Source organism: Lactuca serriola, chromosome 1 (genome assembly GCF_051521515.1).
Source record: "Lactuca serriola cultivar US96UC23 chromosome 1, Lser_US96UC23_V15, whole genome shotgun sequence".
Lineage (NCBI taxonomy): Eukaryota > Viridiplantae > Streptophyta > Magnoliopsida > Asterales > Asteraceae > Lactuca > Lactuca serriola.
In genome coordinates, this window is record NC_136408.1 from 181617135 (window position 1) to 181628770 (window position 11636).

The 11636-nt window shown below is 27.5% G+C and overlaps 1 long non-coding RNA gene across 14 annotated transcripts; it reads right to left on the minus strand.

The window, feature by feature from the left end:
* Positions 1-807: 807 nt before the first annotated feature.
* Positions 808-5034, minus strand: LOC145101781 (uncharacterized). 14 transcript variants are annotated; one of them, XR_013705863.1, is made up of 6 exons: positions 4374-4941; positions 3891-4091; positions 3679-3791; positions 3519-3601; positions 2816-2925; positions 808-2728 (listed from the first exon to the last, which is right to left on the minus strand). It is a non-coding gene; the product is annotated as an uncharacterized LOC145101781 (long non-coding RNA). The 14 variants fall into 14 exon arrangements; XR_013705828.1 differs by having other exon boundaries at positions 2816-3439; XR_013705849.1 differs by having other exon boundaries at positions 2816-3439; positions 3515-3601.
* Between the last annotated feature and the right edge of the window lie 6602 nt (positions 5035-11636).

Below are 11636 nucleotides of genomic sequence, written 5' to 3' on the forward strand. Positions count from 1 at the left end.
GTTTTGTGCCAGATTGCTCATTTCGGTGATTAGATTTCGGGGGAGGTTACTTCTTTCAACATACTATTTCGGCTAAAAATAAAAGTATGTTGTTAATTTGCAATGTGACAGCCATCGTGCCAAGGCGGAGATTTGTTTATTTTCGGTGAGTGGTTCCGTTTCGACGGTTATGGTTTAAGGTGAGAGAGGGAGATTAGTTTTCTTTCAACATAATGTTTCCTTTATATATATATATATATATATATATATATATATATATATATATATATATATATATATATATATATATATATATATATATATATATATATATATATATATATATATATATATATCGGTAAGCTAGTTTTAAGTGGTTATAGTGAAATATCAATATATTTGGAATTAATAAACACGAATCTAAAATATATCAGTTTTAAAAGTGTTGGCCAAAGCCTATCAACAAACATTAAATTCCAAAGCTCTATCAGTAAGCTTGCAAGATTTTGAATCTAAAAAAAATTAATTTTTTTTTTTTACAAATTAAGAAGTCGGCATAAAAGAGTACAATGAATCATGCATAGTAATGTTATATCCCCTAGATCTTCGAATGTAGTCTTTAAAAGAATTAGCATTATCATTCAAAAAGGCTTAGCGACACAGCTTGTTGCCCGTTTGTCTCACTCATTGTACGATGACAATTAAAAAGTTTCGTTATTAATGTCGATAACTTTAATATAAAAAAAAAAGCATAAAATAAAAAGTGGAAACTACAAAGGAAAAAACAATTTCTTTGTTTTTTTTACCGATATAGGCAATTCTTTTAACTTTTATCAAAAATAAAAATGTAATTATAAAAAAATTTGTTTTTCAGTTTTCTTACTCGTACAACATCCAATGAATAATAACAGTTATATTGACAAGTATATAATGGTTAATTATTTTCTCAAATCCAAGAACTCAAAATCCTAAAACTAAAATGGTTACTCGTTACTTGCTGTAGTTCAACGTAGCTCATATCCTTGTATCCAGATCCTAACTGTGGACAATTCCCAATTTCCTCCTGGATGACTCTATGTAGATGCAAGTCTCTTCACAAATTCTTTTTTCATTACTGCATTTACATTGCTCGTTGTAATCAAGCTCTCTCAATTAAAACAAAACTACCAACAAAATGAAGAAACCTAAAAAGGTAAAAATGATTATAATATTACTAATAAAAAATTCCTTCAGAATCAGTGAATTTAACAAGACTACAACTTGTTTGCAAGATGAAGCAAATGACCAATCTTTGTGGAAGGGTAACTTTCATAACTTAGATTAGGTGTGAAATCGCCTCAGAACCAGAACAACATTGCAAAACAAACATGAAGGAGATTTTCTTGTAAATGGAAGATAATCAAAGTAAATGACCATTTTACCCTTGTATTTATATAAATAGAAATATGGGTTGACTCACTTCAGGTCTCTTAGGATCACTTAAGAGTGTATTCCATATGTGAAGACCGGCAGAAAAGTCAGAATTTCTGAATCAATAACAATGTGATCCATCTAAATGCATAGAATTATTGGCTCGCCTGTCAGTACAAGGGCATTTTAGTCTTTTCACCGACATGCATTTTATGTTCTTTTTTGTTGTCATCCTTGTTTCTTACCAAAAGAATATCAAACAACATGCACAGTGACCAGATACAACATAACTTTTATTCAAAATAAATCTTTTCTATCCAATCTCAGGTACAATTACAATTGAGCATCATCCCTAGAGTAACAAATCTGCTTCAAGAGACAACATACGCATTATGGTTTATGTATACCAAAGTAGTTCTCAAATAATTCGTCTTTTATTCAAATTTACTTGTAGATCGAAGGGTAAGATGGTCATTTGCTCACTGAGATGGTCCAGTCAATCAAAAAGTAGTATTTTTTCATACAATAGACAACATGTTAATATTTTTAGTTATACTTATATCGCATCTTAGTAAAGGAAAGTATTCAAGAAAGGGAAAAAAATATTGAAAATGAAGTATACAAATATAAACTAACGTTCTTTTCCAAATAAGGAAAAAAAATTTGTAATTGCTAAGATCATGAAAACCCTATGTAAAGAAACCTAAATAATCACATATTAAAGTTGATGAAATTTTAAATATTTCGGAAATGTTCAATTAAAAATAGTTTAATGAACTTGAAAGCATTCATCGAACATTTTGAAGTCTAATCCAAATTGTTATGACATGCACTATTTAGTTGCATTCTAAAATAAAATAATAAAAAATAAAAAGTTATTACAATTGTTCAAAATATATATAATACCTCTCATTAAACGTTAATTTCAAAAATAAAATCGTTCAAATATAAATTATTTCCTATGAAAGGTTTTCTTCTAAACTTCAAAATTTTAATGTAATGCATCAACAATTTGTTTGAAGCTGTGTAAGAACATATACATTTAATTTGCTAAAATAAATAAATCTAATGAATTTTAATTGAAGATTGTATTGAAATCTAGAAAATAAGACTCATTATAGGTGTTTGAAATAAATACTTCTGACACCTCTAAAGTTAACTTTAGTTAAACGTGTGTGATAACAAAAAGTTTAATTAATGATATTGAGAAGAAATTCTTAAATATCTACTTACCAAGTCCATTAAGTTAGTCCAATTAGACGATAAATGAAGTTTTTGATCGGTTAGCTCTTCAAAAATCCAATTATGATTGTGATATGCTGTTACTTTCAAAATTAACCTGAAAAAATAATATTTAAAATAATCAAAAATACATCCTATAATGTACCAAAAGAAGTAGATTGTAGAATTCCAAAAATACCCTTACCCATAGATGTAAATTTCATGAGACATCGTGAAGAAAAGCTCGGGTGAAAGACCTTAATATTGTTGGTATTCAGATTGTTTCGAGTCTCTGAAACCTCAACTTCCGAGTTACTACAAAATTTCAAGAGCAAAAGACCAATTCACAAAATCAAATTTTTTACCACTTAAAACATGAACAATAGATACAAATTTACATGTCTTTTAAGAGCAAACATCCAATTGTAGGCCCCAATTCGATGCATTATCCTAAAGATCCCATCTAAATAAAGCTAGTACATAACAGTAGTTCAATGTGACCATTAATAGAAGTTCTTGTGATATGTAGACTGTAGTAATGGACCAAAAGAGCATTTATCAATTGACCCTTAGCCACTAACCACCATAGGGACTGATGTTTCTGGGTTTGTGTTTATGATTACATCAAAAGAGCGTATACCAACTGGAAAACGATTAACCGTTATAACCGAATAACCAAAAAGAACACAAGGACTCCCATTTTTCCAAACTTATACCCTCGTGACACCTACATCCCCTATTCTGCCATGATAACCCAATAAATCTTTCTTCTCTTTTCATACAAGTATCCACATTCTTCCTCTTACCATTCCTTCCCAATTAAAGTCAACTATATACTTCTTCCTCATCAGACGTCAATTATAGGTATTCATCATAATCTCTAATGAATGAAATAGATACTTACGTACATTCTTATATCAATAACCTTCATAAAAGTAAAAGTATGCAACAAAAATCCACACCATTCCCTACAGCTTAAAGAACCACGAAACTAAAAAGCAAATATAGAAAAATCAGTAATCTAAAATATGTATGAAGAAAGATTTTATTCACCATAAAAAAACTTACTGCTAACTCTTTTCTTGCCCATTAAATGCAAGAGACATGTAAATCTAACATGTCTCTAGTAATTTTCTTGAACTTTTCAACTGATCTATCTACTACAATGTCGTAACAAAATCCTGCAACATCATAATCATCATTAAACTTCCATTAACAAGGGATTATTATCCTATGATATGCTTGTGCAGTTGTGCAAAAGCAACATGGAAAATCAATACCTGGTGATGATGTTTATAAGGAAAGTTCCATTTTGCTTAAAAGCTAAAACATCAGATAGCCATGACGAACGCCATGTCAGCTCCCGAAATAAGGTAAATATTTGAAATTTTGGGGTACCTCAGGAGATCCCGATTTGAAAAAATGTGTCCACATCAACTGTGTTTCATCAATTTGAGATCCCTAACAATTGCTATGAAATGCTGAAATAAATTAAAAGAAAAGATATATTCAGAGGCAAGATAACAACCTAAACATGAAACACCTAATTCATACCTAACACATTAAACCTAAATAAACCCTAAAGTAATAACTTATGTTGTTCAGGACTTCAGGTAGTTATAGTAAGAATAAGAAGAATAACTACTAAATCAACAAATATGAAAACAATCCTCATGTGAAAGCAAATAGCGTCAATGAAAAAACAGACCACTTGCTCTAATTGGACAAAACATGAACCCAACAAGAAAAAAGAGATCATCCACCTGCTTCTCAGTTATAGCGATCTGAAGATTAAGCCAGGCACGATTGCGGTACATCAACTTGCCTGGTTTATGGTGAATGAGCTGCCCTAGACCACTACGACGACATCAATTGTCCCGACAGAATAGAAACTTGTATACCTTCCTCTTTCAAACTTAACCGAAAAAAAATTTCTATAGAGGATGGGGGATCGATGCTATAAAGGTGAGCGGAATCGATTCAACTACTTATGTATTTGAAATTGTTAAAATAAACACAACCAGTCAAGCTTTGTGTGGAGATTGACATAAAATCCAACAAACAAAAACAAGAAGATAAAAAAGCCCTAATATTGTAGCTTCGATTTGAGGTCGAAAAGACTCACCCAAAGCATTGTCTAGAGAGAGAAGTAGTAAAAAATCCAAAAGAAAGAGAAGAAATTAGCATCGGCGGTATTTAATAAAGGGTGGCTCGACAAGAAATTAGCATCGGTGGAGAGGCACGTTTTACCGACACTTCAAACCAAGCAGTAGGTGGCAAGCGAATTTGGGAAACACCACCGCCAAGAAGGAAATGTGAAGCAACCAAGGTCCTTACCTATAAGTTAAAAGTCATTGTCGGCAACCTTCCTATTGGCCGACAGAAGCAGAGACATAGGCAAGCACACGATAGTCATGGTGCTCACTTCCGTACAGGGGTGTTTGGTTTGTTCCCGCCAAAAAGTTATTTTTGAAAAAGTTATACAAAAAATCAAGATTTGTTAGCTTTTCCAAAAAGTCTGATTTCATTCTATATAAAATCCAAAACTAACTTTTAAAATGTTTCACCAAATATCTTTTGTTCTTTATTTTTTTTCAAAAAGGACTTTTGTCTCTCAAAAAGACAAGCCAAACACCCCCTAAAAGAGGCCGCCCAGCAACCATTAGATTGGAGGAGGGAAGAAGCTATCGACTTGGAGAAAAGTTAAAACCTTTAACATATAGGTAATGATATATATATATATATATATATATATATATATATATATATATATATATATATATATATATATATATATATATATAGTAGGCGAATATCCGCGCGTTACGTGGGATATAAAAAAATATTTTATATTAAAAATAACTAAATCATTGTTATTAACAATTAAATAAAAATTTCATAAAAAATATAAAAAATGATTTTTAGTATTGATATTATGTTGAACTATATTATAAGAGATAAAGTTGGAACTTGAAGTTGTTTTGCATATACAAAGTTATATGATTAAAATAGAAAAAAAAAATTAATTTTTAAAAATAAATAAATCGTTATTGTTATCTATTAAATAATAATTTCATATTAAATGAAAACGTTAATATTAAATATTATCATTATGTATAATATATGATAATAGAGACATCCTTTTATCTATCTTAAATTTTATCATTCTGTACAACATATGATAATAGAGACAACTTTTTATCTTAAATAATAAAAAAAAATGTTTTGTATCATAAATATTACCATAATTATGTAGCACATATGATAATAGTGACGTATTTTATAAGGTTAAAACTTTAAATTGTATTACATACATGGTTGTAAAACTTGACTAACACAACCAAATACTCGACATGTTACTTAAAATCGGACTCCAATGGAAGCGAGTTAGCCTAACTCAGCCAGAAGACACTCGGATCCTTATTAAAGTCGATCCAAATCTAAAAGATACGGTCAAAAAATCATTTTCGAAATTCTAAAATTTAATTGGTCACTTATCGACAAAAACAATCTCACAAAAGAATACACTTAACGTCCTACAAAGTTAGATGCAAGGAAGATCTCATGGCTTAGTCCCTTTAAAATATTTCACAAACTTTCCTATTTATAGAGGAGAATACATTCTCTTGTTTACTCTCACGATCAATGTGGGGTGAAGATTTTAATTAAACTCATTTCTTTATTTGCCAAAATTTCATTTTGTTAAATAAAATATTAAATAATAAAAATAAAATGTTATCCAAAAAATTAATTGTTCAATAGTTCCATTTTTCAGTAATCTCATAACTTGCTATAAAAAATTAAGTTTTTATTGAATAACCTTTTGTTAATCCTAAAATCATAAATTCAGTTAGGTACTTAATATAGAAAGTTTGTTTATATGTATTTTCATGATTCAAAATGTCATTATAAAATGAATTCATTTATAAAATATAAGCGAGTATATATTTCATGCTTTTGAATCAAAGTGATTTTTTCAAACAATTATAATTTTATGTTTAGGTAGATTTTTTTATATTTATATAACATTATCTAACTTATAATATTATTATAAACAATTTGAATAATCATGGGAGTTTCAAAATTATGTGGTGAAAAGATAATGCTTCATCTATTGGTCCAAATTGATCAAACTCGGACCGATTCAGCTTAATATAGCAAACTAAATAACATTTTTTCTATTGAAACCCGGTTTGTATATATTTTGTGTTTTTTAATCAAATTTATTTGTCAAAAAATTATAATTCTATGTTTAGGTAACTTATTTATAATATTATTAGAAACAATGTGTTGAAAGGAAAATGCTTCTTTTATCGGTCCAAATTGATCAAACTTATACCGATTTAACTCAATATACCAAACTACATAACGGGTTTTCAACTGAAACTCTGTTTGAACCTAAAAAAATCTTGTTCAAAACCATTTTCGGGATTCTAAAACTTAAATGGACAGTTGCCAATAAAGACAATATCACCAAAGAATACCCTCAACATCCTAAATAGGTAGGCATAAGGAAGTTCTCATGGTTTGGTCTCTTTGAAACATTTCACAACCTTTCCTATTTATAGAAGAGGGAACGTTCTCTTGTTTACTCTCACCATCGATATGGGATGAAGACATTGTAATAAAACACACTTTCTTGTTCTTGTTAATAAAACATTATTCAACTTATTTAGTAAAACACCATTTCTCTTGTTTACCCTTTATTTATTGTTCAATAGTTCCATTTTTCTATAATCTCGTAAGTTGCTATCCAAAAAAGTATGATTTTATTGAATAACTTTTTGTTCAATTCTAAAATCATAAATTCAGCTAGGTACTTAATATAGAAAGTTTGTTTAGATGTATTTTTAAGATTCAAAAGTTCATTATAAAAAGAATTCATTTATAAAATATAATCTGCGTATATATTTCGTGCTTTTAATCAAATCGAATTTTCAAACAATTATAATTTTATATTTAGGTAGATGTTTTTTTTATATTTATATAACATTATGTAACTTTTTTAAAATATCATTGGAAACAATTTGAAAAATCATGGGAGTTTCAAATGTATGTAGTGAAAGGAAAATGCTTCTTTTATGGTCCAAATAAATCACACTCGGACCAATTCAACTAAATATACCAAACTATATATTTATTTTTCTAGTGAAACCCGGTTTGTATATATTTCGTGCTTTTGAATCAAAGTGATTTTTCAAACAGTTATAATTTTAGGTTTAGGTAGATGTTTGTTTATATTTATATAAAATTATGTAACTTATTTATAATATTATTAGAAATAATTTGGGAAATCATGGGAGTTTCAAATGTTTGTTGTGAAAGGAAAATGATTCCTTTGTCGGTCCAAATTGATCCAGCTCCGGTTCAACTCAATATACACAACTACATACTTTTTTTTCTAACTGAAACACGGTTTAAATCTGAAAAAATTCGGTTAAAAAATATAGACAATCTCACCAAATAATACCTTCAAAATACTACAAAGGTAGGCATGAGGAAGTTCTCATGGTTTGGTCCCTTTGAAACATTTCACAACCTTTCCTATTTATAGAAGATGAAACATTCTCTTGTTTACTCTCACCATCGATGTGGGATGAAGACATTGTAATAAAACACCATTTCTTATTTATAAAACATTATTTAACTTATTTATAATATTATTATAAAGAAATTGAAAAGTCGAGGGAGTTTCAAATGAATGTGGTGAAAGGAAGTTAAAAAAAGGGGGTTTCAAATGATTGAGATTCAAAAAAAAATGTTAGCTTTATATCTATGTATGATATATATATATATATATATATATATATATATATATATATATATATATATATATATATATATATATATATATATATAGAGAGAGAGAGAGAGAGAGAGAGAGAATGAGGTTCAATAGAGAACCATTATTAACCAATGAACCAATCTTTTTTTCAACTTTTAGAACTTATTTTTTATCAACAAAAAAAAATACATAAATTCATAACTTTTTATCCTTTTTCCAATGATATCAAATTCGATTTTTTTACGTAAAATTCAAAATCCGAAAAATATTTTTCACATTCACAATGTTAATATATGAATTTAGATATTTTTAGATTTCTTTTTCGATAAAGAATAAGCTTTATAAATTGAAATCTTTTTATAAATTGAAAAAAAAGATTTGGTTCCTTGAAGAACCAATAATTATGGTTCTCTATTAAACTTTTCCATATATATATATATATATATATATATATATATATATATATATATATATATATATATATATATATATATATATATATATAGTGACTTTCAATAAAAAACCATAATTAACAAGGAACCAAGAAACCAATCGTCAGCGTCGAAAATCATAATGATCAACGCCCAAGGAAATAGATGTACACTTTTATATTGGACGCACACACACCAGATTATACCAAAAAAATCCACCTCTTTATCAAAAAACTCACCTCTTTTTTTCATTTAAAATTTTTTTTAGGCCACATTTTTTAACAAAAAAAAAAAACAAATATACCGTTGTTCTCGATTTTTTGTCCTCTTTCCATAGAGATCGATATTTATATATAAAAAATGAACGTTTTTTTTCTGAAAAAAAAACTCACTTCATTTTGTTAGTTTTTTCAATATTTAAGTTTATTTTTATAAAAAAAAAACTAATTATACCAAAAATATTAATTTTTTGTACTCTATTAATAAACATCAACACTGAAAAAAAAAACCTCGAACAATGTAGATTCACACTGTGAATCTAAACTGTAAATATTTTAATTTTCAACATTCACAATGTGAAAAAGCTCGATCAGTTCTGATTCACATTGTGAATTCGACTTACACACTATGAATCTGAGAAAGTTCAGAAAAAAAATAAAAAAAAAAAAACGTCGATCGGTGTAGATTCACACTGTGAATCTAAACTGTAAATTTTTCAAAATTTAACATTCACAATGTGAAAAAGCTCGATCAGTTCAGATTCACATTGTAAATCTGACTTACTATTATGCACACTATGAATCTGAGAATGTTCACAATGTGAATCTGAACAGGTTCACAATATGAATCTGAACATGTTCACAATGTGAATCTGAACTGAAACATAATTTTTTTTTTACTCGAACATAAATCTATGTTTAAAAAGTATAAAAAAAAACATGAATTTTGATATATTTATTATTTTTTTCTATAAAAAAATAGACCTTAACTTTTCAACAAAGAAAATGAAGTTGTTTTTTTTTCGAAAAAAAAAAGTTCGTTTTTTTATATATCATCATGGATCTCTTTGGAAAGAGGACAAAAAATCGTAAACAACGGTATACTCGTTTTTTTCGATAAAAAACATGGTCTAAAAAAATTTTAAACGAAAAAAAGGAAGTGAGTTTGTTATAATCCGGTGCATTTGCATCCATTGTAAAAATCTACAACCTTTCCTTTTGTCGTTGATCACTTCAAATTTCGACGCTGTAGATTGGTTCCTTGATTAATAATGGTTATTTATTGAACTTTTCTGTATATATATATATATATATATATATATATATATATATATATATATATATATATATATATATATATATATATATATATATATATTCATAACTGTGGGCCAAATCAATTTTACTTATTTTAAGAAAGTGATTAATATATATTATTCAATTAAAATAGATTTAATAAAGGAAAATTGCATATTTTAAGAGATCATAGATTCTATTAATTTTAAAAATCCGATTTTACGAATTATAACTATTTTAATTCGGACATTTTGACAGAATATGTTTATTTATTTAATTATTTACTCAAAAATAAAAATATTATTGAACCACAAATTCTTGAACTTCTTTTATAATAACAAATTGTTGAATAATCAATTGAAGAATAAAAACAAAAAATACATTATTTCTTATAGAATACAATTAACAAATTATTGGCCCACATTTATGAATACGATAACACAATACTTAGTTTAAACAAATCAACCTAGCTCTCTCTCTCTCTCTCTCTCTCTCTCTCTATATATATATATATATATATATATATATATATATATATATATATATATATATATATATATATAGAGAGAGAGAGAGAGAGAGTTAGGTTCATATATATAAACTCTAGTTATTGTGTGAATGTATAACCAATTTTGGATCAATCAATTATTTTGATAACAAAAAAAAATTAATTCTATATTTATATATATTTTTCCTTAAATCATGGACCAGTTACAGATTTTGTATATTTATCGTCTTCTAAACACTATTCATTTAAATTCATCATCACTGCTTCACGTTATCATGTTCATGGTTCAAAATCACCACTTTAGTGCCAACGTCTTCAATTTTGTACTGATTCGGCTGTTGATTTGGAACACCAATGGGAACGGCATTGCTAGATGGTACGTTAATTTCACAAAATCGACTTCAATCTCTAATTGTTTTTTCCTTGATATCGATCGGTTATGCATTTCACAAAATTAATTTCAAACACTGATTATTTTTTTCCTTTGGATCAATTGTTTTTTTACTTCTAGTTGTATCAATTAAATAAGGAGGGTGCAAATAATTGATTTAACTCAATGCACTAAAATTGTTTGAAGTTTGTATCGGTGATGGGAAATAACCTGCCGATTCTTTAATATTAATAAATTGATTCTACTCACTCACTTTATTCATTCATATACACATTTGATTTAATATACAATTCAATTCGTTGGGTTAAACTATTCGGATGGTGAATTTCTTTTGTTCAACATCAACTTTATGAAGTGAAGCTAGTTTAAATATATTGTGTTTTAAATATACTGTTTTTATTAGTAGATTATGTGGTATATTGTTTCGTGTATCAAGATCGTGTTTCGAATGAATATATCTTTATTGTACAGAATTTTAGAAATGCTCGATCCTCATTTCGTTTTTGTTCCACTTATAGAAACATTATGTGTTCCATGTGACTATGCTCGTGTTATGACTTGTTTCATGTAAACGACTTTGAATATTGTTTTCTTTTTCTATAAAATTATAATCTAA